The sequence below is a fragment of the Dipodomys merriami genome, unplaced genomic scaffold (genome assembly GCF_024711535.1).
Source record: "Dipodomys merriami isolate MVZ:Mamm:240054 unplaced genomic scaffold, mDipMer1.0.p SCAF_572, whole genome shotgun sequence".
Classification (NCBI taxonomy): Eukaryota; Metazoa; Chordata; class Mammalia; order Rodentia; family Heteromyidae; genus Dipodomys; species Dipodomys merriami.
The window spans coordinates 474,841-502,542 of NW_027206149.1; the positions used below are offsets into that span (position 1 = coordinate 474,841).

The following is a 27,702-nucleotide window of genomic DNA, read 5'->3' on the forward strand; positions in this document are numbered from 1 at the left end:
GAAATAAAACCTAAGAATGTAAAGGTGTCTGGGAAGGTCAGTTTGCATCCAGCCTGGGCAGAACAGTCTTTGAGAAACAATAACAAAAGCTGGATTGGAAGAATGGCTCAAGTATTGGAATACCAGTCATGAGCAAGATTGCTGAATAAGATCTTGAGGCTTTTGCATACATACATACAATCATACACATATATACAGAGACACTTATATGTGCACACACAAATACACATATTAAGCAACTCTCAGAATATGTGGAAAAATTTAGAAAACAATAGAAAATATGTCCCGAGTAAGACTAGAATCAAATGATAATTTTTAATGTTAGAAAGTCCTCAAGTGAACCTTCTTCCAAAAGTTTAAGAATATTACATAGATAGAGACCAGAGATAGTAATAGAGTCAAGTAATCATTATTAATGTCATCAGGTCCATGGAGGAATGAATCAGAGACTCCTTCAGGTGCATCTGAAAATGTTCAAATCCTGTGTCAAATGTTAGAACATCTTTGAAAAGTGTACAAGAACACTCTGAGCAGTATAGTGGATAATATTACTGGAGAAATTCAGAATTGCTAGTCTGTATCTAGATTAAATAAACCAAGAAACTATGGAGGGGCAATGTGATACAAGGCTAGAATTCTAGCACTCAGACTAAGACAGGAGATTAGATAGTGGAATTACACAGTGATACCTTCCCTGGACCAGGTAGTATAATTTTGTCTTAATAAAACAAACCAAACAAGAAATGAATACAAAGTTGTAAGTTTGGGCTAATTTTGTCATTATGTTTTCAGAAGTCATGTTTCCTATTGAAATGCAACTCATATATAATCCTCAGTTGTGTTTGAAATGTTCTCTTCATTCATGAACATTCTTAGATGCAAAATGGCTCATGATTCCCATCCAAAATGTGAAAAAGTAAGTGATCATCATTCTAATAGATTCCAAGGAAAGGAAGAAGGATTACAAAAGCTTAAGCTTGGAAAAATAGCAAAGTTAATCTAATGTAGCACTATGTAGATCTTGCTAAATTAGAGTTTACATTTAAAATAAATGTTTTGGTTTTGTTTGTAATTTCATATTCTATCAGATACTACAAAATCCTTTTTAAGTAGAGGGTTTAATTGACAAATTTACAAATGTTTCTTGCATGCTATTTGCCTAGAATATTCTTTCATGAGAGTTATAATTAGAACTCAGTTAGTAGATAATTCCAAAACTTCATGTATAAAATGATAATGTGAATGATAATGTGAATAATGTAGACAGAGTTGGCAAAAAATGGATGATATTAATTTATAAATTTAGAAAAAGCGCGATTTTTTGAAGCTTTGGTATAACATGGTATGAAGAGAATAATTGTGTGACATCTTCTTTCTTCTACCTGTATGTAAGACAGGAAGCAATTTCCTTAATTACGTGCCTCTGTATACAGTGAGAAAAATGCTAGGTTTGGGATTTGTTTTATTTTCGTTTTTGTTTTATTTGTTTGTCCTAGGGCTTGAACTCGGGGACTGGACACTGTCTCTGAGCCTGTTTATGCTCAAGGCCCGTGCCCTACCACTTCAACCTCAGCTCACTTGTGTCTGGCTTTTCCTAAGAACTTTATTGGAGATAAGAATCTAGAGAACCTTCCTGCCTGGGTGGGCCTTTGCCAATGTCTAGTGCATTGGGGTCCCTGGGTAAGGGTAACAAAATCACCAGGACACTGGGAATGCAGAGTGCAAACAGCAATTGCCACTACATGCTGTGCTTTATTGTTAGTGGTATTTAACAACAAGCAAGCATGATCTTTGCCAAAATTTGGTCAGAAGACATTGACACAAAAATTTCAACAAGTACATTTTTACTTGACCTATGAGACAATGTCTTGGTATATTATTATCTAAACTATTTTAGTGCAAGCTCAAACCAGTCAGGAAAATGCTTAACTAGCTGTTCATCTATGATTAAGCAAGAAAAAGAGCTACTTCCTCAGCTCCCAGGAGTCTGTGACATGTGTTTTGAGATAGGGAGAGAGAACATTTTCCCTCTCTAGCCCGGCATGCCAAGAGCTTTCCTAATACTCAAACTCGGTCTTCAGATAATCCTGAGGCCAGAGCCTGCATCATTCTGCCCCTTCAACATAGACCATGAGTCTTCACAATTTCCTTCTTTTTTCTTTTGTTTTAAAAGTAAAGCTTTCCACAGAGTTATCATAGATATTTGCATTGGCTTCATAAAAATCATATATAACAGTACAAGTGCAAACAAAATAATAACAATCATAATTTCCATACCACTAGCAATATGTGAAATGCTTTGTAGTATTTCTTTCAGATCCAACCCTTCCAATTGTTTAATAAGTGCATCAGCAATATTAGAAGCATCATCATTTGTGAATTGTTTACCAAAATTCTCATGTACATTAAATTGTAACTGAGGAATCAATTGAGCAGCAGTAGAATTTCCAGATAAATACTGCTGTATTACATTCTAATCATGTATAGATTTATTATATTTTACATTAGTAATGCAAAAGGTAGTAAAATTCCAATTACATTTTAACAATAACTGTTTTTCCACAACCAATAACTTGTGTCCTAACCATCCCACTGTCTGTTTAAGAATATTAATCTCTGTTTGTAATAGAGCATCAATTTCTACCTGGGAGACCCACAATTCATGTGAATCCCGGTGCCATTCTTCCACAAAGTGCTAATTTGTAAGGAAGTGTGTAAGGCAATTCCAGACACGGCAGCAACAGTGGTAGTAGCAATTAAGCTGAAGATCACAGCTACAATGGCTCCAATCATGAGCTTTGTACATTTTAGTAGTTTGGTAAAAAATTCAATAACAGCACTATCCAAAGGATTTTGGGACCATTCTCTTCCTAATTAAACAGGTAGCCAAATATGAGTTCTTTGTTGTAATATCATAGTACTATACTGTCATTAAAATTAAGAGAGGAATTAATGCAAGAACACAGGCGACAATTAATTAAAACAAGAAATAGTAGGAGAAAATGTAAATTTTCCCACTAAAAGTGCATAAGGCAGAGCTACACAAGCAGTTGCATCATAAGATTTGTACAAAGTAAAATTATAAGTGGATGCAGAGTTCGCCGTCCCTGAAAACGATCCATTTGATAGCATCATGGGTTTCAGCGCCGCTGCGACCTTCCAAAGATGAGTCTGAACAGCAGTGGGTGCAGCCATGAAAGCCCATAGAGCATCTGCAATGCCTCCATCTCCCCAGGCCATAAATCGAACTCCAGTAAGCGATCCATTAATGGCTTCCAGCATCCTAGTAACATTTGATAAGTCACATCTGGTAATATTCCATTCTGAACATGTGTTAATAAACTGTTCAAAAGGTCCTCAATTAATAAAATTATTGAACATTTTTCCAAATGTTCCTCTACACTCTTGCCACACAAAAGGCTGATATTTTAAATCAATATAAGTAAAATCAGGGCACATAGGTAAGGATAATTCGCCATCAGTGACACTTTCCCAGCTACTATAAATGGCCAAGAAGTAAATTGCTGAAACTGTGTTTTAGAATTGGAAGTGCGTTTCCAAGGTAAAACCCAATGTTGCCAATTCATTACTAAACATGGAGGAGGCCCCAGACAACAGGCAAGGAATGAGTATAGTAAGTAAAATTTAAAAAGCTACCATCATCCTTATTGCAAAATGTGAAATTATTCCAAGGAGGAGATAAAACAGCAAGAAGAGTATAGACGGTTATATCCCCAAACAACAGGTTCCAATAAAGGAGGGTTAGGAACAAAGGCCCAATAACTTACATTAGCATTAGCATGGACAGAGTTTACAGTAAGCAGGGCACACATGGCCAGGAACAAGTTCTCAGCAGTGACAGGTTTACCATTGAATTGTAACATCTTTTGTCCTTCTCCAGTCAACTTTTGAACCTGCCCCCAGATGGGCAGTGGTGATTTCTTTTTTTTTATTTTATTTTATTTGTGAACATACTCTACAGAGGGGTTACAATTACATGGGCAGGATAATGTGTACATTTCTTATCAAGCATTGCAGCCTCCTCCTTTGTTTACCCTTCACATCCCTTCCCAGCCTCCCCCCCAGTCCCAATCCTTCTCCCCCCCCACCCCACTCCCCTGCATCGACGTTGTAAAGCTCGATTTGGACATGACAACTTGTACTTCTCATTGTTGCAACAGGTCCACCTGTATCCTTAAACGACTTGTTTTTCCCCATCTCCTCCACAAGTCATAGTGAAATCAAATATAGTGAAAGCAGGGGTTATACTGTGGAGGAGGGACATACATAGCAACAAAGAAATAATCTTATAAATGCGTTAGAAACACATGCTTGAAAGAAAAAAGCATTAAAGTACATATCTAAGGGTTCTTTTTCCGCAACTGGTGGCTGATTCCTTGAAGGATACAGGGCTGTCCTCACTGGACCGCATCTGTATCCATCAGGCAAGAAGCTAGTATTGTTTGCCATCCTGTGTAGACACAAAACCCTATCCTCGTCCCTTATGTCATAATGTTCCTAGTTGCCATTCTGCATCCAATGCAATCTTAATCCATACAGAAGCATTTAAATAAGGTTTTTCTTGTATTTGTTCAAAATAGCGCTCAGCTCTAGTTAAAATATCTCCTTGTGGTAAGTTTAAAATTTTAAGAACATAAAGAGCTTGATATAAAATTATTTTAGGATTTTGCATGGATATCCACAAAATATCCATACCCTCATCCAACCTTTTCCTCCTTTTTAATTGTTTAATTTGTTGTTTTAGTATGCCATGAACTTGTTCAATAATGGCTTGTCCTTGGGAGTTGTATTCTATTCCTGTAATATGTACCACATCATAAAGTTCACAAAATCTTTTAAATCTGATACTTTTATTGGCTGGTCCATTATCAGTCTTTATTTTGGCAGGCACTCCCATAATGGCAAAAGCTTCCAATAAGTGTTCTATTTCGTGGTTAACAGTTTCTCCCATAAGGGCAGAAGCCCAAACAAATTTGGTATACGTATGTATTGTAACATGTACAAAGGAAAAACGGCCAAAGGTTTATACATGGATTATATCCATTTGCCAGAGCTGATTAGGTTGTAATCCACGAGGATTTACTCCAGCAGGTACAACTCTCAAATGCATTGGTCTGCAGATAGGACACCTTTTTATAATTTGTTTAGCTTGAGAATAAGGTATTTTATAATGTATATGTAAATGGCTAGCATTTGTATGTAAATGAGCATGATCCTGTTTAGCAGAAGCAAAACTAATTTATCAACCTTATTATTGCCATATACAAGGTAGCAGGTAACGAAGAGTGAGCTCTAATGTGAGTTACAAACACTTTGGCATTACGTTGTTGTAGTAAAGCTTGTAATTGTTTAAATAGTTGGTTTAGCTGGGGTTTAGATGAATGTGTAACTCCAGTTATATTAGTCACAACTCCTACAGCATAGGCAGAATCAGTAACAATATTAACATCTCCCACAAAACCTTGTAACATCTTAATAATAGCAAAAAGTTCATTTTGTTGAACTGAGGCTTAAGAAGTTGTTTGTACCCAATATTTATTTGTTGTCCAGTAGCACTTTTTGTTTTGGAGCCATCTGTAAAAACGGTAAGAGCAGTGGAAATAGGGGCCTTGGTAATTATATTATTAATGACAAGTTGTTGTTCATGCAAGCAATCCCACAATCTACCTTTGGGAAAATGATAGGAAAATTGCCCAGTACAATTTACTAATGCTATTTCTAGCGCTTCAGAGAGGTTTAACAAATATTTTAGTTGGAATTTTGGCAAAGGAAAGATAATTTCAAATAAATCATACCCTGATAGGGTAAATACCCGTTGCCTGACCTGTTGAATAATAATTGCCAACTGTTGTTCATAAGGCATAATATTGTTTGTAAATCTATGCTGTGTATAAATCCATTCTAATGGCATCTCATTTTGTCGTATAATTCTTGTTGGGTATTTCCCTGTATCTAAAATACATACATTTATGAGTTGATTGAGCGTTACTCGATGTAAAAACATTTTTTTAATTCTCTGTTCTACAAATTGTACTTCTCTTTCATCTTCCTTAGTTAAAGTGTTTTTGCTATGTAAATCAGGCTCCAATTGTAACAATGAAAGCAAATTATGTAATTGGTAAGTAGGAATTCCTAAGGCAAATAATATCTCCTGGGAACTTGAAAATCATTTAACGTATGTAATTGATCACGTCGTAAAGATATTTTTTGAGGTGTCACTGTTTTTCTACAAACAACATATCGTGATGGAGACATAGATTTCCATTGTGTATATATAGCACATTTTCTTGATCCATTCATCTACTGAAGGGCATCTGGGTTGGTTCCAGATCTTAGCTATGGTAAATAATACTGCAATAAACATAGTTCTGCTGGTAGCTTTAATGTGGTCTTATTTGTAAACATTTGGGTAAATGCCCAAAAGTGGAATTGCTGAGTCATAGGGGAGCACGATGTGGAGTTTTTTGAGGAAACTCCATATTACTTTCCAAAGTGGTTGAACAAGTTTACACTCCCACCAACAATGAAGTAAGGTTCCCTTCTGTCCACATCCCCTCCAGCATCTGTTGTTATTAGAGTTCTTGATTTTAGCCATTCTAACTGGGGTGAGGTGGTATCTCAATGTTGTTTGGATTTGCATTTCTTTTATGGCTAGGGAGGTTGAGCATTTCTTCATGTGTCTATTGGCCATCCTTCTTTCTTCTTCAGAGAAGTTTCTCTTTAAGTAATTAGGCCACTTATTTATTGGGCAGTTGTTTCTCTGAGGATTTGTTGTTGGGGGATTTAATTTTTTGAGTTCCAAGTATATTTTAAATATGAGACCCTTGTCCATTGTATGGCTAGTGAAGGTCTTCTCCCAATCCGTGGGCTTTCTATTGATCTTGATAGCTATGTCCTTTGCCATGCAGAAGCTCTGCAACTTCATGCAATCCCATTTGTCGAACCACTCTTTGAATTTTTTCTGTTTCCGGGTCTCTATTAAGAAAAATTCGGCCTGCGCCAAGGAGACCTAGGGTTTCTCCTATTCCATCCTGTAATGTTTTCAGAATGTATGCTTTGACTCCGAGGTCTTTGATCCATTTGGAGTTGATTCTTTTGCAGGGTGATATATAAGGATGTAGCTTTAATTTTTCTAAATATAGTAAACCAATTTTTCCAGCACCATTTACTGAAGAGGCTGTCTTTCTTCCATTCTATTTTTTTAGCTCCCTTATCAAAGTTTAGATGGCTGTATGTCTCTAGGTACATTTCTGCGTTGTCAATTCTATTCCATTGGTCCTGAGGTCTGTTCTTGTGCCAGTACCAAGCTGTTTTGATTTCAATGGCTTTATACTAGAATTTGAAATTTGGTATTGATATTCCTCCAGCAGTGTTCTTTCTGTTGAGGAACGTTTTTGCTATTCTGGGTCTTTCATTGTTCCATATGAATTTTTGGATTTCCTCTTCTATTTCCTTGAAGAATGACGTTGGAATTTTGATAGGTATCACATTGAATTTGTAGATAGCCTTGGGAAGTATTGTCATTTTCAGGATGTTAATCTTTCCAATCCAGGAGCATGGAGGATGACATTGCCCCCATTTGTTAGGAAATGGAAAGACTTGGAAAAAAATTATATTCAGTGAAGTAAACCAAGCCCAAAGAAACATACGTCCCATGATTTCCCTTATTTGCAATATCTAGTATATGTATGAGTCAAGCAGAAAAGGTCAGACAAGGTGATGTTAGAAAAATGAATCCTAAGATATGTATTTAAATGTTTTTTTCTTTCATGCATTTGTTTCTAACGTATTTATAAGATTATTTCTTTGTTGCTTTGTATGTCACTCCCCCACTGTATAACCCCTGCTTTCACTGTATTTGATGTCGGTATAATTTGTGGAATGGAAGGGGAAAAACAAGTCATTTAAATAAGGATACATTTGGAACTGTTGCAACAATGAGAAGTACAAGTTGTCAAGTCGAAAACGAACTTTACATCTTGGGCGGGGATTTGGTGGGGGGGAGGGAAGATGGGAAGGGATGGGAAGGGTTAACTAAGGAGGAGGCTACAATGCTTGATAAGAAATGTACTCACTCTCTTGCCCATGTAATTGTAACCCCTCTGTACCATATTTTCACAATAAAAAAAAAAACAAAAAAACAAAAAAAAATCCTAAATATTTTACCTCCATATCTTTTTGTATTTTTTCAGGTGCTATTATTAATACAAAATCTTTAAATATAGAGGGTAAACACTGTAACACCATTTCTAATTCTGTCACATTTGGTCCTGCAAATAAAATATCATCCATATAATGAAAAATATAAATGTGAGGCCATTTTGGTTTAACAGTTTTTAAGGCCTTATCAACATATATCTGACACATAGTTGGAGAATTCATCATTCCTTGGGGCAACACCTTCCATTGGAAGTGCTGATGAGGGGTTTGATGATTTATTTGTCATAAAGAAAAGGCAAATCTTTTATAATCTTTTACATGTACAGGAATGGTAAAAAAGCAATGTTGTAAATCTATTACTACTATTGGCCAACTTTTACGAAGCATGGCAGGCGACAGTATACCAGGTTGAAAAGCCCCCGTAGGGTACATGGATGCTTTACCTCCTTGTAAATCAATCCGCAATCTTCATTTCCCTGACTTCTTTTTAATAACAAATATTGTAAAATTCCATGGTGACATAGACGGCTCAATATGTCCTTTGGTTAACTGTTCTTCAACTAATTGATGAGTTGCTTCTAATTTTTCTTTAGATAAAGGACATTGTTGAATCCAAAGAAGTTCCTCAGATTTCCATAATATCTCAATGGGCTCCATCTAAAAATGTTAAAATTGAATATGAGCTCCCCATTGTTCCAGTACATTTCTACCAATTATGTTAACTGGAACTTCCATAATATAAGGTTTAAGGACAGCTGTCTGTCCGTCTTCTGATATTATAGTACCATACGACACTGAGAGCTAGAAAAGAGCAGCGAGAGAGCGCCTCTGGGCCTGGGCTAGGCCTTTATCTAGGGTATGGGCAGAGAAAGTTGTGGCCACATCAAATTCAGATGTGACCTCAGTGGATGCAGATATGACCTCTTTCAGGTGTCCCAGTTGCCTATGTAACGCAGGTACTGGGTGGAGACTTTACTGCAAGGAGGGTGGAGTCTTTCACCATCCTGGAGCAGACCTTACATTCCAGGCTTTTAATAATCATAAAATAGGGTGTGGATTATTTCTGGCTACTTCCTGCTGACAAGAGGGGGTCGACAATAGGGGTAAAAGGCTGGAATTTGGTCCCCTCCCAGAGAAGGCAGTGAGCAGCAGTGGTCCCTTGGTGGTGTGAGTCCTTAGATGAAGTCTGGAGAAGTCTCATGAGCATTGAGGGGCTGGAAAAAAATACTAGAGAGCAAATAAATGGCAAGAGGGTGGACTTGGGGCTGAGAATGTTGTAGAAATGTCCCTAGCTACTTCTGATATCTGGTGACTAGGTAGAGAAGTCAGGTGACAAAGGCAAGAATATAAATTCCTGTTCAGTTAATACATATTTAGGTATAGACATTGGATGGGCAGGCTTCTTACTTCCACTGACCTCCTGGCTCTGGTTAATTTTGAAAGGGCAGGCACAAAGTAGCTGATGTGTCATCTCCTCTTACTCCTCTCCATGTTCCCTTGTTCCCCAGACTGGCTGTGTCTAACTGCTCATTGCTGTGATGGCTTGTCCCAGTTGGTATTCAAGGAGGTTGGAACTCAAGGGCTGGGCATGGTCCCTCAGCACTTCTTCTCAAGGCTAGTACTCTACCACTTGGAGTTACAATAGCACTTCCAGTGTTTGGCTGCTTAGAGATAAGAGTCTTGAGCCATGCTTGCAGCCGGGCTCTTTGCAGGTTAGTAGGGAGATGGAGTCTTAGGGATTTTTCAGTCCGGGCTGTCTTTAAACTGCAATCTTTGCCACAAAAGCCCTTTATTATTTCCAATTAAAGCAACAAGGAGATCAAGTAGAATAAGTACAGCTTACCTGGTTCTTATCAAGAATTGACAGACAAATATTCTGAAATGACAAAACTCATTAGATGTGATGAGAATTTCAGCACACATATGCCTAGTATTTAGAACCATGTAGTCAGTAGAATACACAACACAAAACAAAAAGGCTTATCAAGAATTGCCAACAAATATTCTGAAATGACAAAACTCATTAGATGTGATGAGAATTTTAGCACAGATATGCCCAGTATTTTAAAAACATATAGTCAGTAGAATATACAACACAAAACAAAAAAGGCAAAACAAAAAACCTAAAATTTTGAAAACAATGTTTAGACATCTTTGCTAATAAAGCACATCACATGGTTGGGCCTCATTTACCAGGGCCTGTGAAAAAAGCAAATTGCTAGCAAGGCATCTTAGAATAGCTGAATGGAGTAGTAATTTTGGTGGAAGGTTAAGGGCCAGATGGGGCCAAAACCTTAAGCCACCATGTGGCCAAGATGGCAAACTCAAGATGGCGAATTTCTGAAAAAAACAAAATGCAAAGACACCCTGAACAAATAGACCAAGACAACAATTGGCTAGCCTTTGAGAGAGAACCTAGAGGGGGTCCATGGGACCCAGCCTGCATCTCACTCTTCAGGGCACAAGCCAAAATGTAAAAAAAGAAAGGGAGAGATAGGGAAAGTTGGACATGAATGGCAGAGAGAGAACAAAGAGAGCCTGAAAATAAACAGAATTCTGACCATTTACCATTGCAGTAGCCAAAACTGTCTACATCTGAGAATGGCATAAAAATGAGGCGCTCTAGCTTTCCAGGGAGTGCAGGAGACATTTCAATGGGGTTTCACGGCTCAGGCGTGATTCCCAGCACCCCATTAAATGAGTAGGAGAGTCAGTCTGGTGAGTGAAGGAGAGCTGAGGAGGCAAAGCATCCCGACTCCCCCCAGAGCCCTCTAGAGAGAGCAACAGAGAACCATAGAGTAGCTTCACTCACCAGAGTAGAGAAGTGGTGTGGACGTGGATGTGAAGGCCAGCAATGGTATCAATGCACTGTGTCTTCAGCAGACAGATGGGTTGGCAAAAAGCCATCAGAACTGTGGGTATTCCTCAGAGCAAAAAGGGAAAAACAAACAGAAAAAGTAAAAAGAGGGAAAAAAACAGAGAAATCCGAGCTATTATGACTTTAAGCCCTTTATCGGAGTCATGCCACCATTTATGTTAGGTTTTTAATAAAAGGTAGCTGAGTAAGAACAGCACCACGCACGTGGTATTCAGGTAAGGGGTAGATTTATTCAGTAGACCTGCTGGGACCAGGCAAGGTTGGCACTCCACGTGGTTCAGAAAGGCCTAGGAAAGAGAGAGCTGGAAAAGAGAGAGGAAAGAAAGAGAAGAGAGAGAGCTAGAAAAGAGCATTGAGAGCTAGAAAAGAACACTGGGAAAGCAGAGAGAGAACAGAGAGGAAGAAAAGAACAGTGAGAACAGAGAGAGAGAGCAGAGAGCTAGAAAAAAACAGTGAGAGAGCTAGGAAAGAGCAGCGGGAGAGTGCCACTGGGCCTGGGCTAGGCCTTATCTAGGGTATGGGCAGAGGAGGTGTGGCCACATCAAATTCAGATGTGACCTCAGTGGATGCAGATGTGACCTCTTCCAGATGTCCCAGTTGCCTAGGTAATGCAGGTACTGGGTGGAGACTTTGCTGCAAGGAGGGTGGAGTTAGCTCACCATCCTGGAGCTGACCTTACAAGGACCATACACCATCATTACCTTCTTCAGTTTACCAATATCATCAACAGCAGCACCTTCATATCTGACTGGTTGAGATATACCATTCATAGGGGGTGGTCGAATTACAGGATAAGGAAAAAATAGGCATTTCATCATCAAACTCACGGTCTGAGCCCTCTGTTTTGTGAGGGAATGATGCTGTAAAAATTGCATCGGCCAGTGAAGGAGCCGAAGGCTGCTTTACTTTCACATTTTCAGGTTCTCCTTTCACTCTGCTAATTTCCAACTCCATATGTTGTAATTTTGATAAAATCAATTCCATTTGCTCAGACATTTTATTTACACTTTCAGTTTGTTCCTTTTCAGCCTTTTTTACCTCTTGTTTTTTCTCTGTTAATTGCAATGCATCCTTATCTATTGTGTCCTTAACCTCAGATTCCAATTGTAAACCTACAATAGAAGGGGTGGCCTCTTTCTTTAAGTCTGCTATTAATCTTTCCTTATTCAAAGCTTCAAAAAGGGTATGTAAAATAGCCCAAGTGGACCAAAATCTAATAGGAATCTTTTCCCCTTCTTGAACAGCTCTTTCTACATTATTCTTTACTCGTTTCCAATTATCAACATCTAATGTTCCTTCATCGGGGAACCACGGACTCCATTCCCTAACTACATTAATACACATTTCTATGTCAGAAGAAGTAATATTTAGACCATAAGCACCAAGTAAATGTTTAAGCATATGTAAGTATGGAGTAGATTTAACTTTTCCCATCACCCTGTAATTAAAGGTACTTACCTGAATATCCCTTCCTGAATTCAACAATGAAGGGTCCCTGTTTGGGTGCCAGTTGTATCATCTAGTGCCTTGGGGTCCCTGGGTAAGGGTAAAGAAATCACCAGGACACAGGGGATGCAGAGTGCATACAACAATTGCCACTCCAAGGTATGCTTTATTGTTAGTGGGTATTTAAAGACAGGCAAGCATGATCGTGGCCAAGATTTGGTCAGAAGATATTGACACAAAAATTTCAACAGATACATTTTTACTTGACCTATGAGACAATGCCTTGGTATATTATTATTTTTTGGGGGTCCGATCGTGGGGCCTTAACTCTGGGCCTGGGCGATTTCCCTCAGCTCTTCAGCTCAAGGCTAGAGCTATACCACTTGAGCGACATCACCACATCCGGCTTTTTTCTTTTTGCTTATGCGGTGCTGAGGAATCGAACTCAGGGCCTCATGCATGGAAGGCAAGCGCTCTACCAGTGAGCCACCTTCCCAGCCCTGTCTTGGTATATTATTATCTAAACTATTTTAGAGCAAGCTCAAACCACTTGTCCAATCTCAGGAAAATGCTTGACCAGCTGTTCAACTATGCTTAAGCAAGCAGAAGAGCTACTTCCTCAGCTCCCAGAGTCTGTGACATGTGTTTTGAGATAGGGAGAGAGAACATTTTCCCTCTCTAGCCCGGCATACCAAGAACTTTCCTATTACTCAAACACAGTCCTCAGATAATCCTGAGGCCGGAACCTGCATCATTCTGCCCCTTCAACCTAGACCCTGAGTCTTCACAGGCTTTTAACTGTAATCTTACAATCTTAGCATCCTTATTATCTATGATATTTAAAAAGCATAAATACAAATAATATTTCCAAGAATACCAGTGGAGGAAAAATGATGCAACCCAGTTTATAGTGGTGTTCTTTCCAGAACACGGAGGGCATCACATTAGCAGAGGTGCAGTGTATTTTCACAATGGAGATAAGCTATTCTTGATGTGAATTAAGGGAATTTTGAGGTGCACCCTACAAGTTGGAAACTGGTGGTCTAGGATGACTTTATGGCATAAATCTTGTGATTGATGGTCAAGAAATAATAGCTTAATCTGACAAACAACTGCTTACTCTTGAAGAATTAATTATAACATGCTTCATAGTTTTATCCTTTATCAGAATGTGGCTCTTTTTCTGTTCACTTCTCAGTCTGTAACACCCCATTGGAAAATGCACCTATTGCAGAATTACATAACATGCAAACAGGTATATTTTGAATCTCTCAGGAATGGAATGTTCAGAATTTGAAAATGAGTAGTTATTAGTCATAGGAATTTTGAAGAACACATACATTCTGTCCTCTTAACAACTTATTAACTTTTAAAAGTTATGGGTTTCCATAGAATTAAACTGTTTTCTCTTTTAGTATAAGAAAGTACTAAATTTATTCTATTTTCAAAATATTGGCAAGTATATTGTGAAAAAATTTTCTAGTTGGATATCATTCAAGTTGATGACCCTCTGATAAAGAAGAGGTAATTAATTCAAATTAGATGCTAAATAATACTGATTTTTAAAAAGTTACTACATAAAGAATAATATTTACTATACCAAAACAGTGAAATTTTATTTCATCAGCTTATTTTTTAAATTTAATTTTAATGTGAAAGTGATGTGCACTGGGGTTATAGCCATTGGAAGGTACTGAATACATAACTTTTCAAACTTGTTATCCCCTCTCTCATTTTTCTCACAGTTTTTCCTTCATCACAATACCCCTCAGACGTTGTAATGTACATTTCCAACTTATTGTCTTGTGAGAATTGCTATTGCATTGGTTTGCTCTTTGTCCTTTGCCTCACCGTTTTTTTTTTTGTTCCTGTTCCCTTAACTAATTAAGGTAAATGTATACAAAATACACAGGGTACCAAAATCAAACACAGCAGAGGATAAACCTTAGGGGAAAATCTCAAAGAAAATAGAAATCACATAGTTCATCAAAAACAACAACTGCAAATAAATATTTCTTTTTCCATATCTTGGAGTTCATTTTGCTCAGCATCAGCTTATATGGTCATATATATGCATAACAAAGGCACTGGAAAATAGTAGTTTCATGGATACTATATCATGAAAACAACATGTTAACTCTTTTTGTTGGTAAGGGCGGGATTATGATTGGTGAATTCACGATTCTGATAAAGGAATTTCAAAAGAGCTTTAAAATTAATGACAGGTAAATTTTAATTGTTCAAACTTTTTAACAACTTAGCCTATTAAGAACATTTAAAATTGTCTGGGAAAATAGGCTTTCATGCAAAGAAATCCGTGTAGACTTAGTTGAGAGGGAGCAATGTGGGTGAATATGGTTCATTTTCACAGTAAACAAACAAGCCTCACAAACCTTGCGGTAAATCCTGTAGGTTCTCTTGAGAATTGTCCTTACCCAGGAAATATACTCTCACTGTGTGAAACAAGGTTGCAATGGAATTTAAATTCAAAGTTCTTTTAAAAAAAGACATCAAAATTTGTGAATTGACATTTAATTACTAAACAGTAATTCTCTGAAAAAGAAGGGAAGATGTAATTCAAAATCACTTACTTTAATAAAAGTATGAGAAAAGAGTAGTGAAGGTAGTGAAGAAAGATGAGAGAACCCATACAGGACTGTTTTCTCTCCAGTGGTGTAATGGGATCTTGACCTTGTTTCTTCCATTCTATCTTCACAAGCTATAAAGTGTAGCTCAGGACTGGAGTAACCAGTTCAGATAAAGAATACTCAAAGAGTGGGGGCTGGGAAAGTGGCTCAGTGGTAGAGCGCTTGCCTTGCATGACTGAGGCCCTGGGTTCGATTCCTCAGCATCACATAAGCAAAAAGAAAAAAGCCGGAAGTGGAGCTGTGGCTCAAGTGGTAGATCGCTAGCCTTGAGCTGAAGAGCTGAGGGACAGCGTCCAGGCCCAAAGTTCAGGCCCCACGACCGGACCCCCCCCCAAAAAAAGAGAATACTCACAGAAGAAAATATTTGCAGTCGATGTAGGTGATTTATAACCTTTGACAATCTATTCAAATCTGTTCAAGACTCTCCCCTACCCCAAACTGCCCTCTTTGGACAGCTTTGTTTGTTTTCCCATGACTGCCCTTCATTAACTGCTTAAAATTTTGTGAGCTCATATACATACTCTCTAAGCATTGCTGTTTGGTTGTGATTTTTGTGTGTTTTTGTTTGTAGTTGTGTTTTTAACTGAATTTCAAAGGTTGTGCATTTGTGTTACAATTAAATATGTCCACCTAATTGTCCAATGCTCCTGGATCAGAGTCACTCCTTCTATCATTCTCAACCAACCCTTTCTCCAAGATTTATTGCAGATTTAGGACTTCCTTTATTACATGTGTACATTGAGTATTCTAGCTGTACTTGCCCCTTGTTCCATTTTTCATTCATTTTATGTCTTTACTATTATTCCTTTCTGGTTTCAACTTCCTGATAGTCGTTCTGTTAAACTGTCTGTTAATACATTCCAAGGAGTTTCAATCCCACATATACTTGAAATGATGTCAGCTTATATTTCCATAATTCATTCATCTGCAATAACAATTTGCAAGACTGGAGACGTGAAGCACCAAGACATAATTTTATTCTCATCGTTTTGGAAGATTAATCTTTAGTCAACAAGAAAGTTTAAACATAACTTAGAATTTATAGCTAACTACCAGTTTTTATAAATGGCTTTGTACAATGGTGTGTGATTATTTTATTTTACATGGGATGATATTTTCTACTACCTATAAATTTTGGAAAAAGAAGAAAACTAAAATTTACTACTGTAGAGGAATATGATAGCAATAGAAGACAGATTTTATGTTTGTCACATCTCTGATCAGTACTCATATTCAAGATTTAAAGTCATATTTCTTACTATGTTAGACAGATAGGGAAAATATATGATAAGGCAACACATGATAAGGCAACTATTAGTGACTTTTTAAAATGTACCTTCTTATATGATGAAATTTACTTTATTAGCTAATATTTGGGTTTGAATTATGGGAGGCTGATGTATTTAACACATTTCTGGAAGGCACCTACTGAACAACGCAAATGGTGTGAGATACTATTTCTACACTTTAATGAATGGTTGAACTTATTTGGCATTAGTGCTGGGTAAACAAATCAACTCTATTGTAACTTGATTCCTACACTTGAAAAACTTAATGTCACTATCATCTACTTGTCAAGGGTTATTTTGGTGAATATGATTATAAAAAGTTTATTTGAAAAGGAATATACTTTCAAAAGATTAAATGTATTTTATCATTGGTTTGAGAATGACAACATTTTTAGACTACAGAACCAAGTTTTACTGAAGTACCAGTGTTTTGAAGTACTAAGGGTCTTCTCAATTAATGGTTTTCGAAATTATATTTGAACTCCAAGTCAAGATTTCCTAGCCTTGGTAGAACAATTATGGATCTAACATTCAGGAATTATTTTTCGGCCTACTTATGCTGGACTGAAATCTTCCATTCATCATTAGGAGAGGGGTATTAAAAATAATCTTGTGACATTTGTGATTTTGTTTACTCATATGGGCTGGTCATCTGTAAATTGAAAGTTTGAACTACAGTACTTTCTGTCATATTTTGTGATCTCATCTTTCATTTTAATTTGCCTTACATTTCACAATTGCTTACTGCTAATTCCTGCAAGGAATTGGGGCACTGAAATATTATAGGAAAAGAGAAAATGAGATGGGTCTTCAATTACTTTCTCTTAGCATGTTGCATGGGCCAAGGTGAGAAGTCTTGCCCATGTTATCTGATGATGCAGGTAACTGGGACCTGATATCCTCATACCCATGGGTACTGCAGAAGAATAATAGCTTTTAGGCATCATATCAGCAAAAATTTGGGTATAATCAGTAAGAACGCTTCAGAAATATGGGAAAAAAACACTTTGGGACTAGCGAGTTAACATAAGAAACACATCAGCAGTGTAAAATCTCTTCTAGATTAGAGGAAAACAATACTGCTTTTTTTTTTTTTACTATGTGAATTCAGAAGACCAAGAACACTTAGAAGGTATCACAAGTTTATACCGAAAACATTGCATTGATACTTTTTATATTCTAATATATATTCTAAACCTAATTATTTATGTTCCAATCTATTTATGGGAATAATTTTAAATTTATTTGTCAAATTACCAATGAATTCTAGTAAGATTCACTGTGTGAAATTTAAGATCAGCACATATAAACATAAAATATATATGTATATATAATAGAAGAAATTGTTATGCAATGTTCCGTTGTGGTTAGGGCATCAAAGGCAACTCTGTTTTAAAGTATTATTCCATTATCTCTACCTCAGTTTTTGGTAGAGTTAGACCTAAAACTTTACCATTTGTAAATTTACAGCCTGGAGGCAAGAGGAAACACTTTGATTAAAACATTACCAATTTAAGGCCTAATATCGAGGAAAAACATATGGACTTCTCCAGGAGTTATGGAAATATTTGGTGATAGAAAATCAGTAGTGCAAGTTCCTGCCTGGTTGGATGGTAGACAGGCCAGGATATTAGGTAAACATGAATATGAACATTTTTTTACCTTCTTGGCTTTAGCTAGTTTTGAAATGATAGGAATAATAAACAATTATATTTTGATAAAATACCTTCTATTCTGAAGAATTAAGTCTGAAGTGTTCCTATCTCTATGAACCCTTGTAACTAAGATTAGTTTTGTTCCAGTAAGACAATCTATGCTGTCAGGTAAGATATTCTGGTTGGTCTGTTCCTACATAGAAGAAGGGTGAAGGGACAGAAAGACATTTGTACCACTGAGACCTCATTTAGAAAATTTTAAGCTGCAGAAGTTTAGAAGTAGCTCTTAAGCAAGGCTTACTTTGAATCCATTAGCTCCACAAAGCTAACTCAGTTGATAAATAAGTGCTTGAAAAGCCATTACCTTTGAACTTAGCTATAAAGGCTTCAAAATATGATCAAATTTAAAATGAAAACGACAAAATAGTCATTGACAAAAAATTGCAAATATGAGCAATCGACCAAACAATATAAGTTTTTTCCACTATACATAGAAATTTAGAGAAATAAGATCAATAGCATTTTTAGTAACAATAAAGGTTCCTTGTTACAAATAGGCAACCAAGGATATATGCCTGTATAAAGATTACATCGTTAACTACTTAAATTTAGAGGATACTCCATGCTTCAGCAGCAGGTCTACACAAATTACAACAATACAGATATTAACATGGCACTTGTACAAGGAGGGCATGAAAATTTGTGAATTATTCCATATTTTTCATTCTTCAAATGCAATGAAAAACAGTTATTAAAAAGTTGATTACAAAAATACAAGTGTAACAAAACCTGAAATTCATAGAATTAAAGGTTAGTTTGACATCAGTGTATTAAACTTTCACCTTCGAAAGGCCCTTACATAGCATAACCTTTACAATACTTGAAATTAGATAACATTATCTTTTTATCCCAAAGAAATAAAATAATATAAAGACTTAGGAAAAAGGAATCTTAAACTTTTCCTATATGGAATGTAATCTGAAAGGACACATTTATTAATGAATCTATATATTATAAAACAATGTAGACTTCAAAGTATTATATCTAGAAGACAATGAAATAGATTATGGACTTTATACAAACATAGATACTTTTTTCAGACAATCACCAGGAATATCTTTAATTTCTGTACTATTCTTTTCAACAAATAAGATAAAATTAAAAAAATCACAAACTCTGCAGAACTCATTATAAATGCATACAAACAACTCTTGAATACATTTTGTCATCAAAGTCAGGCAATTCACGTGGAAGAATAACATGGAATCCATTAATTTTTAAATTAAGATCTTGCTGTTATTTTGTATTTTGAAAATATTTTGTAGGGACAGAAAGGATGGACTGGCACTTTTGAAATTTAAGAAACTTAACCAAACCATTACTACATAGGAGAACAATTTGTACAGCCTTCCACAACTTCAAAGAGTTAGTGATACATACTTATGCTTTTGGCAATATCAAATGCAGTTTCTTCCAAGTTGTTCTTCAGTCCGTTTTGAAATCATGTTTAAACAGAAGGAGATACAGCGTATCTTTGCTATTTCTATCCCAAGAAACAATATTTAAGGAGGTCAAGAGGCCTTTAGTTTGGGGATTGGTATCTGAATCATGATGAAGTAAGAAAGAATCCATTCTGGTATTATTCCACATATACTCACTGTGCAGGGGTGCCAAGCCATTCAGAATTCTTGCATGAATATCTGCCTTGAGCTACCAACTCATGGACAATGTCAAAATGTCCACTCTAGGATTCCCGATGAAGAGGGGTATACTTACCTCATTTCTAGTATACATATGAGTGGCCTTTTTGGAAAGTAGTCTCAGCACTATAGTAAGCCGATTAATTTCAGCATCTCAAAGAAGAAATTTGCATGGATTCTTCTCCATTATTTTCTTGCAATTGATACCTTCCTCACGTTTTCATCTTGTTCCTTGTCTTCATCAGAATTGCCTAACCAGAGACTTTGAGTACCAGTGGGAATGAGGTGTCCATGTATTTCCCCAATAGTCACGTAGGTTGAAATGGTCAGAAAAATCCGGTGAATTTTCTGCATGTTTTTTCACCATGATTTATTTTCTCTTTTTCCATTTTTACTATTTTAAATTATGGTAACTGGGGAGTACTGAATTGATAGAGAGCAGAGGAAAGATTTTCCTCCGTATTAAAATGCACAGACTGAAAATGAGGGACAGTGGTGTCTTCATATGCAGCTTATTCTAGGAAGGAGAAAATAGGAAACAAAGCCTACTATGTAAATGATTTGGGAAATACAAAGATATAGTGTAAGAGAAATTACTATTCAATATATGAGCTTTAAGAGCTTTCTAATAGATCCATCATTTATTGGTAACCAACATTAGAAAAAAATGTATAATGCAGTAGTAAAATAGAATTCCTTTGTATGACTACCTAAATACTTGTTTTTTTTTTAAACACTTGTTTCCATCTAAAAAATTAGGCCTGGGCTGGGAAGGTGGGTCAGTGGTAGAGCGCTTGCCTTGCATGCATGAGGCCCTAGGTTCGATTCCTCAGCACCACATAAGCAAAAAGAAAAAAGCCGGAAGTGGCGCTGTGGCTCAAGTGGTAGAGCGCTAGCCTTGAGCTGAAGAGCTGAGGGACAATGCTCAGGCCAGAGTTCAGGCCCCAGGACCGGACCAAAAAAAAAAAAAAAAAGTAGGCCTATCTATTCTCTTCAGGTGATTTTGATGATTGAAGATGCTTAATGAGAAGTCAAAATATATTAGTAGTCCTTTGATATCAATTAAATTTCATTGTTTCTTCTTGGAGAATATAATGATCAAAGCAATAGTTCAGAATCAGCAAACAATAGTTCAGCATCATGCTTCCAGTGCAAGTGGATCTCCAGTAAGTAATCCTGTGCACCATTTTCCACAAAGTTTTGTCACAGATACAATCTGCCTGCCTTCTCTAGCTGCTTTCCTAGCCTGGACCTTTTCTTTCATTGTGCAGGAAAAGTGTGATTCAACTGATTTCAGTCACATCTGTTCCATGAATTATCAAGGATTTAGATTCTTTTTTAAAAAAATTAGTTGTGGGGCCTGAACTCTGGGCTTGGGCACCGTCCTTGAGCTCTTCAAATCAAGGCAAGTGCTCTACCACTTGAGCCACAGAACAACTTCTGTGGTTCTGTTTATGTGTGCTGATTTGTTAAATGGTAGAGCAGAAAGTGAAATGATGCAACCAAAAGTATAAAAGCAAAATAAATTAGGATATTTATGGGGCAACCATATTGTCTCTGAGAATCATGAAAGAGAGAGAGAGAGAGAGAGAGAGAGAGAGAGAGAGAGAGAGAGAGAGAGAGAGAGAGAGAGAGAGAGAGAGAGAGAGAGAGAGAGAGAGAGAGAGAGAGAGAGAGAGAGAGAGAGAGATGTGCAATCACCTAGCTAGCCAAAAAATCCATGCTTCTGATCCATTTACAAAGCAAACAATTTTATTTTTTATTTGTTAAAAGAGATGGAAATAGAATTTATATATTAACTGGAAATTAGTAAATACATTTTTAGTAGCCTACATAAAGAGATATAGCTCTGTCCAAATTACAAACAAGAATCTTAATCCTTGGGCTGGGCAAGTGGCTCAGTGGTAGAGTGCTTTTCTTGCGGCTTACTACAGTGCGGAGACTAATTTCCAAAAAGGACACTCATATGAATACTAGGGATGAGGATGAGTATACCCCTCTTCATCGGGAAGCCTAGAGTGGACACTTAGACATTGTCCATGAGTTGGTAGCTCAAGGCAGATATTCACGCAATTACTGTGAATGTCTGGACATCCCTGCACAGTGCTTACATGTGAAACATTGCAACAGTACAGACACACACACACACACACACACACACACACACACACAAACACACACACACATCATCATCATCATCATCATCATCATCATCAGATTTCTTCTTAAGTATTTTTTGTTTATGGTCTTAAGAAGAAATTTACATTACTAGCTTGAATTTCTGACAGAACAATATAATCACTATACATCTTGCTTCTATACTCTCAATATTAAATTGCTATCTAAGTATGTGCAATAGAGAAGTATAGGAAAAAGTAGTCTTTATTCCTAGCTAATCAGAAAGACAAAATCTGATGATTGTGGTTTGAAACCAGAGCAAGAAAAAAAGTCCATTAGATTCTGGTTTGAAAGTAACCAGCAAAAGCTAGAAATGGAGCTGTTGTACAAGCAATAAAATGCTAAACTTGAGAAAACTAAAACAAAATCATAACAAATTCTGGGACAGAGCTAGGCCCTGAGTTCAAGCTCTAGTATTAGTATTTAACTAATGAAGGAATGAATTAGTTAAAGAATTACCTAAAATAAATTAAGTGGTCACAAGTGGAGGGGCAGATGAAATGTAACTACCATGGTGACTGAATTATGTATTATTTTGTAATAAGGCAAATTATCATTTGTCCTAATCACTAATATTTTATTTGAACTTTTTTGTACAATAAACCCTGAATTTGGCATGCATGTATATGTGTGTGAACGTGTGCACACATATGTGTTTATGTGTGTGTGTGTGTGTGTGTGTGTGTGTGTGTGTGTGTGTGTGCTGTTGCAATGTTGCTTGCCAATATGAACAGGGTGAGGCTGAAAAGAACTGTGTTGCAATGTTGTTTTATTTATCAGTGTTCTGTCCTGTCATTTCAGTGGAACCACCCTTCTGTACATTTTATTTGTTAATAACATCATCATAATCAAAGCATTTACAACATAAGTTAGATAAAAGCAATCATTTTCAGTTCTTAATATATGTTAAGTAAAAAGATACACATATAATCAGGTAGTAATTTATTGCTGTAAGATGACTGTCAGTACAAAATATGTATTTGAAATCTTAAATTGGTTATATTTTTAAGACATATTCATGGAGTGATTTTGACCGACTTGAAGAAATAGGTATTGCTCTCTGGTTTTTTCTGTGAAACTCAAGGTGGATAAACACTTTCCAAATTTCTGTTGAAAATAACTTTCTTTGTAATATCATATCTATTCACACTATGATAATAAACCCCGTACTTTTAAGGCTTGAATATCGCATCATATTGACTGAAAATCAGTATTGTGCCTATGCTTGTTAGATATATATTAAAAAAAAAAAAACAAAAACACGTGTCATCTCCAGATTGTGGATGCATTTGAAGTTGTTTTGTACATACAAATACAAATGTTCCTTCATTAATAGTTCTTTTGTGGGAGTAACGATCACAACTTTAACAAATAAGGCTTTTCAAATATCTTTTCCAATATAAATAACATCCCAGAGCGAGTCTTGCAATTTTTGAAAACCATTTAAATATTTTAGTAATATTTTAGTTCATTAACTATACAGCTAAAGATATTTCTGAAATAAATATTGTTAAGATCTGAAAATGTAATTGTGTATATAGGCTCTTTTATGGATCATTTTATGAAAAGCCAGTTTTTATGAAACTAAAAGAAATAGAATAAAAGAATGTAAGTGAATTGGGTAACCTAATTATTAGTATAATTTTGCTTTCTATTAGCACAGTCCTTTGAATGTAGATGATGCAGTTAAATTATTTTTGTGTCACTGTGCTTCAGTTATTTTTAGAATCTTCGTAGTTATAAGAGTGAATTTGTAGTATAAATAAATGTCTTTTAATATGGTTAGGATTAATCTTGTGTTTTGTGTTCTACTACCATGAAAATGAGTTATTTTCAAGTGTTAATAGTTTATAATTGAATCTTCAGTATCATAAGAAATTTTGAAAAACATTGGTAGTATTGATGTCTTTATTTTGAGGGGGAGGGGTACGGTAGTGGGGCCTGAACTCTGGGCACTATCCCTCAGCTCTTAAGCTCCACTCTAGCGCTCTACCACTTGAGCCACAGCGGCACTTCCACTTTTTTCTTTATGCTTGTGTGCTGCTAAGGATTCGAACCCAGGGCTTCATGCATCCAAGGCAAGCACTCTACCACTAAGCCACCTTCCCATCCCTTCATGTCTTTTTAAACCAATAGTATTCACAAGTTGGAGAGTCTTTAATTCATACTTAGGTCTTGGTGTCTATGATTTTTTATCCTCTCATTCCTAACATTAATGATAGGTCAGAGTGCATTTTTGAGTATAGGAAAGGTAAAATATTTATCTGGGGTCAAAGGTGATTTTTATATCAGTCTTGCTTTAATAGCATTTTGAAGTAGTACCTTTCTCTCAAAATGTTGGGTATAAAAAGCAATCAAAATACTTGAATGGTAAACAACTTAGTTGAACTACAAAGTGAAAATGATTTGTCCATAAGACCTGCAGAATGTTTCCATCAGGAATTGGGGAGGTCATTCTTTCAGTAAGACAGTGTTAAACAGAAATAGGGTCCCCAGGCAGTGCAGTGATGAGTGAAGGGATAAAATATGATTTCTACTATTTTGACCTAGAAATCAAGAATATTATACTTGAGCAGTTCCTTTCACCAGGGAGGTATGCATTGATTATGAACTTCGAGTTTTCATATTACAGTTCCCTATTTTCTAACAAAGATAAAGTGAAATATTGTGAAAGTGAAAACAATAATTCGGGAAATTTTCCTATAATTTGTAGACTAAGTGCTGGTATTTTAGTCATAAAATAGAATGAGGTTAATTGATACAGTCGGAGATGATCGTCAGGCTAACACTTACCATATGTGCAATGTTGTAGTAGTAATTCCAACTCTGAAGACTTCAATATCATCATCTGAGAGATAAAAATGTAAGGAGTTCCACTTTATAGAATTATTGTGAGGATTCAATTATATACCATAGGTAAAGTACTTGGAAAAACAATCAATTAGCATTTGGCAAATTCTACCTCTTATTTTATCATGTGATGAATTCTAACATTTTTACTGTGATTTTATATGTGCAATGTGATGTATTGATATTCATTGTATTGATCACTTTTCTGTCACTATGAGGAAAATACCTTCAAAGAAAATTTCTGAGGAGGAAACTATTATATTGACTCATGGATTAAGAGAACACAGTTTAAGATCAAATATCTCCATTGTTTTTAATCATATTTTTATTATCTTAACTAGGTGTATACGGGAATTTCCATTCAATAAATGAATTTTTAACTATAGTGGATCTTTATATAACTTTTCCCTACCCTTCCAAACCTCACCCCACTTTAATTTTTTCTAATTTCATATTATTTGCATTGAATATTATGTCTTCACTTTTTTCCTCCATAACTCTCTTTATTCCTTCCCTTTGACTTCCCCTCACATCTTCCAAGTGATAGTTTCCTGGTATTCATTTTGTTAGATTAAAAGTTCAATTTTATAAGAAATTACACCTTTTAAATACTGCTCTGAAAAATGAAAACTTTGGTTAATACTGATGTCTAACTTGCATAAAATTCTGGCTTCCAAATATGCGACAGAACATGAGTCCTTTGTGTGTCTGCCTCTCACTTCATTTACTTAACATATTTTTAGATCTATCCCTTTCTTTGTAAATAATGTAACAGTGCTCATAATGGATAGGTGCAATCCAATTGTGTATATATGACACACTTTCTCCAACCATCCCTTCGCCAAAGGGCATCTTGGCTGTTTCCATAACTTGGCTGTGGTGAATAGTGCAGTAATGAACAAGGTTGTGAAAGTGATTTTACTGTAACCTTTTGGAAGAATTCATCACTATCTTTCTGAGAGCCATCCTCTAGCCAGTTTTCTAGAATAAGCACACCTTCCTTTTATCTCCATCACAACGTATTGCAAGTCCTCAAAAACACACTCTCCCACACATGTCTCAATAAGCTAAAACCACACTATGCCCATATTCTTTCAATATATTTTTAATACTTACATAAATTTAGTGAGAACCTTCTAAGTATTTTCCTAATGTGGGAATGAGAGATATAACAACAGAGGAAAAGTAAGAAATATACATTTTAATTAGCTATTATCATATTTAAAATCTTTTTCAGCTCTAACTCATAGCCTCACTTTTTATTATTTTAATCTTTATTTGATTACTTCATCTATCCCCTAAATTATAACAGGTGAGTTAAATACAGACAAAAAATTTTGGTTTGATTTTGACACTCATGTGTGAGGATGTACAATATGGGCTAATAGATGGATTGGAATTAATAGCAATTATCCATTTTGTTAAAGTAGAGATGGTTTTTTTCCAAACTGATTCATATTTCATTCAACAAAAAGAAACTTGTAACAATTCCCTTTGTTTTGCTCCTCATTAACTTTTGTTTCCATATTATATTATAATGAAGGATGATTTCATATATGTTCTGTAGATTCAAAAATATGTTAAACTATTTCTACCCATATGTATTGATATATACATACATACATATATTACACAGGTTACAATGATAATTTATAACTTCTGTAACTATACAATTTACTAAATTATTAAAAACCTCGATGGTTCCTGCCTGGAATCCTGGTTACTCGGGAGGCTGAGATCTGATGAACATGGTTTGAAGCCATCCTGGGCAGGAAAGTCCATGAGCCTCTTATCTCCAAACAACCAACAGAAAATAAGAATAGGAACTGTGGCTCAAAGTAATAGAGTGGTAGCCTTGAGAGAAAAAGCTCAGGGACATCACCCAGGCTCTTAGTTCAAGAACTACAATCTACCCCAAAAAATCTATTTAATTTACATCTGTGTAAGTACAGTATTTCCATCACCGAAATGCACATCCATGCTCATTTGCAAGGTAACTCTGTTTTGGCTGAAGTACCACTAAACATTATCACTAAAGTAGCATAGGAAAGTGGGTTCATTCTATCTCTCTAATGGATTTTTCTCCACTAAAATACTCAAGTGTTACAATTATTCCAATTATTTACAATCATAACTTTTTTCTTTATATCCCTGATATTACAGTTTGAATTCAGTGTCGTGCCCCCTAAATGGGTGTGCTTACCACTTTGTCATGTGCCAGCCCTAAATTAACCTGATAATTTTTCAGATAGAAACTGGCTTCCTACTTGTGTATGATCTTGACCTCAGTCCACTTTATGTTATTCTTCCTGGAATTTAGAATAACAAGTGCATGGTATTCTGTACAGTTTTTTCTGTCTAGTCTGGGCTTTAACCACTGTTCTCACATCAGTGCACTCCCATGAAGTCAGGATTTTCATAAGCTTTTCATAGCTGATTTTTAAAAAATCTTTGCATTTCCTGCAGGTTCTTGAGTACTGAATTAATTTGTGTTTTCTTATCTTGTTTTGTTTCATTTGAATGTATGTGTTGAGTTGTTCCTCACTTTTCATTTTGTTTCTTTCCCTGATGTTCTTACCTAAAGTGCTGAAAAACCAATTCTTTTTTCTCAAGATAGTCAGGGTGAACATTATTTATTCCAAAGCAATTTCAGTAACATTTAAACACCGTCATATCTATGAATTGTATAAAAATGCTAAACGTTGAGAAGGGTGTTTTTACTTTCACAGTAGTCTTTGTCATACACAGATCATGAAATATATAAAGATAATATAACTACAGATGCATGCCAGGAGGAGAAAAACCTATTATTAATTGTTTGACAGAGGCTTCACTTCTAGTGAAAGAAATACATTGCTTGATGCAGGATTTCACAAA

General features: G+C 36.0%; 1 pseudogene; it reads left to right on the top strand.

The window, feature by feature from the left end:
- Positions 1-18,719: 18,719 nt before the first annotated feature.
- On the top strand, positions 18,720-18,819 carry LOC138812968 (U6 spliceosomal RNA; annotated as a pseudogene).
- Positions 18,820-27,702: the final 8,883 nt, after the last annotated feature.